Consider the following 5,880-nt stretch of genomic DNA (forward strand, 5'->3'; position numbering starts at 1 on the left):
GGGCCCAGGCCCCACATGGGGAGGAAGGAGGACTGAACCCAAGCTGGGGGAGAAGCCAGGCTGCTGAGGTGGTGGGGGGCAGTGGTGGACCCAGCCCAATGTGTCAGCAGCTGGGGGAGGGGAGGAGTGATCCTTCTCCCCCCTTGGGCCCTCTCATCCCCCATCCCCCTTCTCCCTCCCATTGGCTCTGAGCCCACTCCTCCCGTCCACCCGATGCCATCGAGTCAGCCCAGGCTCGCTGCTTTCCCCACCACGGTGAGCTGGCTTTTCCCCACCCTTGGGCCCGGTCCTCCCCCACATCAGGCCAAGGTCCACTTCTCTTCTCCCCCTGCCACTGCAGTGGAGAGGGAGGGAGCAGGCTGGACCCCAAGCAGAAGGAGGTAAAGGAGGAGTGGGCCCGGGTGGGGTGGGGGCACAGGGCTCCATCCCCACACACTTCCCTCCCCACCATTCCTGATGGGCAATTGGCTGATTTTATATATCTATCAAAACCTAGGGCTGTCATCAGAGTCAAAGTACATCTGACTAGGATGCAATCTTCATTCTGAGGCTCTCTCTTAGGTGTCAGATGTCAGCATGCCAGCAGCCCGGAGGTGGGACTCCGAGGCTCTCCCTTCCTCCCCCCCAGTGGGGTGGATGAGATGGGCTGATGGTGTGCCCTCAGTCCATGGGCCTTGGGGACCCTCCCAGGGGATGGGGAAGGGGACCCCTATCAGGGACGAGGAGGACCCAGGTGGGGTGAGGAGGAGGGACCCTCTGTTACTCTCAGGTCCTTCTTTTGTATTCTCCTTCCCTCTGGATGACTCTTCATCTTTGGCTATCACTAGTTGATCTCTCTGTGTGTTTATCATGCTGTCCATGTAGCTCATCACATACACACATGCTAGTTTGGCCTTCCTGGGCCTTCTCCTAATTTGGTCTGGTCCCCCCAAACCTGGATTCAGGCCCCTCTGCTCTTTGGCCTTTAAGCTGGTGCCACCTCATCTCATGTAATGGAACAGTATGGTACATGCCCCCAGGTTCCCAGACTCTGTGTGTCTGTTGGCCTTGTTGTGTTAAACAGCCTGTCTGCTTCAAAGGCTATGTGAAACTGTGTATGTGAGACCCAAGCTTCCAGAAATCAATTAACCCCTGCTGCCCATCCTGAACAATTCTAATGCATATATATATATACCTAGCCAGCAGGCAGCCCCTACACTGAAAGATCCTTATGTCCCAGCCAGCCCCGTCGATGTCTATACGTGTGTTGCAGCACACTAATTAACACCGTTATTAACAAGTACTATCCTATGGCAGCATTTATTAGTTTACTGTGGCCTAATAGGGCTGCATGTGTAAACACTGAGACTTGACCGTGGAGCTAATTAGACAAACTTCTCATATAGACGCACCCACTGTGTACATAATCCTGCTCAGGTAACCCATGTTAACATCAAATTGAGTGAGCTTGTAGGAATATAAATAAGAACAGAAATTAGTTAATGTTGGGCCTGATTATAAGTGGTTGGGTGCTTAACTATGGGAACTGGTTGTTTTTTCCTGTTCTTCAAAGTTAGACCGCATTTTGGCCCCAAGTGTTGATGAGTCCACCTATTCCTTATAGGATGAGGATCTGATACTTATTCAAGTCAACTGAAAGATACATCAACTGCATAAGGAGCTGGATTAGGCCTTCATACCCACACGAGTTCAAAAGTAAGCTTTGAATATGGATTCCTGTTTCATTTCAATCACAGAGCTAGTACTGTAAGCCTCTGAAGTTGGAAGAACAAATTCTCCTCTCATTGTAGCTAATGGAAATTTTGCCATTGACCTAACTGAGGGGATCATTTAGCCCCTGAAACATAAACAGGTTTTAATAGGCAGCTGTTTGATAAAACAAAATGTGTACAGTTGTGAGTAGGCCTTTAGAGTGTTTGATTGGTAGTAAATAATATGGGAGGCAGGCAAGCGGAGTTATAGGAGGGAGCTCTTTGTTAGGTATCCAGTGGCCACTTCTACTTCCTGCTTCTCTCTAGTCTCAGAGAAGAGCTTGAGTTGAGCTACCTGATATCACACTGAATGAGGACGTACCCCCCGTCCCATACCCCCAAAATGACCACCTTTCTCCAGTCACAGTCATCATACTTCACAGAGTACTGTACAGCTCTGTGGCATAGTTCCCCTTAAACCCATCTGCCAGGGACCCATGACTTTAGAACAGAGTATCTGAGTTTTATGCAACCATTTCATCGAAATCTTCATTACATTTACAGTAAAGGGCATAATAAGAGCAGACATTGGCTGATATTAGGCCTGATTCCAATTTGATGGTTGTATAACTACAGGGTTGGGTAGTACTTTGGAGTTCTATGAAGTTAGCATTAATTTCCTAGGTGTCCATATACCTTGTAGCATAATTAGTTAAAGCTGGAAAAATGGTTCAGGGTTCAAAAAAGATGCACATTGATGAGGGAGGCTGTGAGTAATGACAAGAAAAGGTAAAGCCAGTGACTTTCCTGTTCCTAGTTTCATTTCTGATTTAGAGGATTTGTGAGATGTATAGTTTCTAAGTCTGATAGGAGTTACAGGAAATGCTGGCAACAAATGCCAGAAAGAGGAGGAACCATCTACAAGGAGCTCTTTTTCCTTTCTACAAGGGAAATTTAGGAGACAACAAAGGCTGTTGTGAGTTTGTACTGAGGGAGACTAGGAAAGGGTTAAGAACTGGAGCGCTGAGTCTTTGTAGCGAAAGGATCAGAAAAGAGATCTAAACGAACTATTTTGCTAGCTCTGTATAACTTCCTCAAGGAAGGGGTGGCATTTGGTGAGAAAGCCATATATAAATAATTCCCAACAAATTTGGGGGACTGCAGCACACAGATGGAAATATTCCTGAAGAAAGAGAAGTAGGGAGGATTTGGGATCACAGTTTCTGCCTTTTTGTCATCCAGAATTCAAGTTCAGAGCACGTGGAAGAAAGACTTCAACAGCAAGGCACCACCAAGAAACACGGCAGATAGACCCCAAAAGAGGGAGAAAAGATGGAGTTCATTTTGGACTCTTCATATCTGGGATTCCTCCTGAAGAGGGAGTGGAATTTTACAGTGTATTTGGAGAATTAAATTTACCAGCATGGAGGAATTAATATAAGTCACATTTCCACAGTACTATGGTAATGCCTACAACCACATGACTTTAAAAGCAGCTGCATGTAAGCCTAGGATTTATTGTTGCATCCAGATGTCATAATATTCCTGTTTGGAATGGCCACACAGCATGTTTAATAATTTTTTCCCCAAAATCTACCTACTTACTGGAAAATGTGTACCCTTGTAAAGATAGAAAGAAATGCACACATTTTAAATGAACCAAATAAGTTGCCTGGCATGTGCATGTGCATGTGTGTATGTGCATGCACACACAGTGAATCCATGTCAACAAAATATAAAGATATCTAAATCCAAACATACACTTGTAATTGGTAAAATAAATGGTTGGGTAGTCTGTACAGAATGTCACAGTGGGCCTGTAACAAGAACTGTGTGAAATGAAAATATTTCTAAGTGTGGTTGGGGTTGGTAGATATCTATTTATATGAAAAATAAAAACCTGTCAACAAGTGAATGGCAACAGAACAGATTATATATAAGTTTTAGCCATCTAGTGTGTATAATTTTCAGTGTAAAATTTGATGGGGTTTCCTCTGGAAAATTATTGTGCCATGTAGATAATTGCTAGATAGCTTTCTTTTTCTTCCCTCTGCAGAACCTAACCACACCAGTCTCACATATCAAGGAAGTATCACCTTTTTAGGGCACTAGGATGAACTACCTAACTCTTATATGTTGCCAAGGTATACATGATCCTACTGAAAAGTATATAATAACTTAGAAAACCATTAACAAGAAGTTTATAGTAGCCATAGACTCAGACATTTCTAGGTCATTGTAAGATTTCTGCTGTCAAGGGTTCCCAAGCCTCTAGATGATGCTGTAAAGAAAGATTCACTCACAGTACCTGAACACAGAGAGACAGAGAGTACTTTAGCCTATTTCTTTGCTAGCTTGGTTCCTTATCTGTTTTGTAAAAGCTGCTGGAAAGCAACAGAGATTTAGCTGCCAGGTCTGAACTGCAGGGGTGGAATTGGCAGTAGTAAAAGCAAAAAGATTCAGCAAATAAAAGATAATATAGATTGTCTCCTGTTGTGCCTGTTTTCAAATTACTGTGTTTAAATGAACTTCTTGTTCTGCAAACTGTCTTTAGTCTCTTCTTTGCTGGCCTCCAGTGACCTTTCTCTGATTTCTTTTTCCTTTATGGTCTCATGTCATAGCAAACTTTTATCCACGTTCTACTGCCTTAAATATGGGTAAATGCAATGCATATTTTTTATCAGGTAGGAAACATGATCTAAATTTCTACCCATTTGGACAATAAAATAGAATGCCTCCTTATGCTCTGTGTTGTGTATCATACTGCATGATTGATTTTGGTTTGGTGAATATAAAAGTTTATGCACTAAAATTCTTCCACTGCCCAGTCCATGGCAGTCAAAAAAAAGAGTATTTGTTCAAAGAATAATTCAAATTACTTACATTAGCAAGGAGAGGGGAGTGTAACATTTTACGCCTAATTTTCTCCTTATCACATATTTGTTTTGACCACAACCAAATTATGAGGAGGCAGAAAATCAAACGTAAGATTTAATCCTGGCCCCTTCCCTTTTACTCTTTCATTGTAAATGATCTCAATTTTGTTGGTGGTGTTTTTATTAAGCTCAGCTAAACAGAAAAAAGTTTTGTAGGCTCTCACTGGAATGTGTTTTTTCATTAAATCTTTGGCCATGGAAATAACACAGTAAACTTTATTGGTTAAATGTGTGTTGAGTAAGTTTTCCTGGGGTCATCCCAGGAATCTCAGAATAACATATAAGAACTGCTTTAAAGCTCAGGAAAGGGCATGAGTATCTATAAACAACCCAGGTTTGGATCCAGGATCAGGGTCATCCTGAGCTCACTGCACCAAAACAGTAATGGGAAAACTGCAGCAATACTGAAGTAAAGTCTCTGAAAGGTATATTCACATTCAACCTACCACTTCTGCTCTTCAGCAGTCAGAAGAGATTTGACTGACTTTAGAAAAAGTGATATCCAAAACTTCTCAGATGAGATGGAGGGTTGTTTCTACAAGAAATGGGAAAAGAGAAAAACAAAGGGTGGGGTAGGACAGGGTCAGGGGGATAAGAGAAGGGAACCCATTTTAGCCCTTTCCACTCTCCAAAATAAAGAGGGCTTTGCAGGTCACAAAGACTGGGTAGTATGACAAATTCGGACACTGTGATGTAAAGGGAAACTTGCTCATTGTTTAAGGATGTAGAGTCATGCCAACCATTCAAAAGACACCTGGATAAAACAACGCGTGCCTGGTCCTAAAACTCTTCTGCTCTGAAGACTGCAGAAGAAGGACCACAGTCAAGAGGAATGGTAGAAAATGGGGAGAAAATTAGCATTGAGGAGCACAAGCATGGAGACAAATTATGAAAGATAGTTCCCATAGCATGCTCAATTTAAAAGCATATCAGAAATTACTATTTCAAGTTTAAAAGAAAATACTAATTAAAATTTGCAAGGCATAGAGTCCTAGGTGCTGCGTATGTGGGGGCCTGATAGGGCTGTGCAAAGCTTCAACTTAATATTCAATTCGACAAATATTTGACATATTTGATCTTGAAAAGTGAAAGTCGAGTCGAATAGCAGCTGGTCGAATAGCTGTCGAATTGAATACTGGAAGTCGAATATTAACAGCGCGGGTCGAATATTTGACAAGGGTTGAATATTTGACTTGCCTATATTGGATTCCCTGTGGGGGGGAAAAAAAAGGAAAGTAAGGGGAGGGAGGGGG

The sequence above is a fragment of the Gavialis gangeticus genome, unplaced genomic scaffold (genome assembly GCF_001723915.1).
Source record: "Gavialis gangeticus isolate Ggan-Ray unplaced genomic scaffold, GavGan_comp1, whole genome shotgun sequence".
Lineage (NCBI taxonomy): Eukaryota > Metazoa > Chordata > Crocodylia > Gavialidae > Gavialis > Gavialis gangeticus.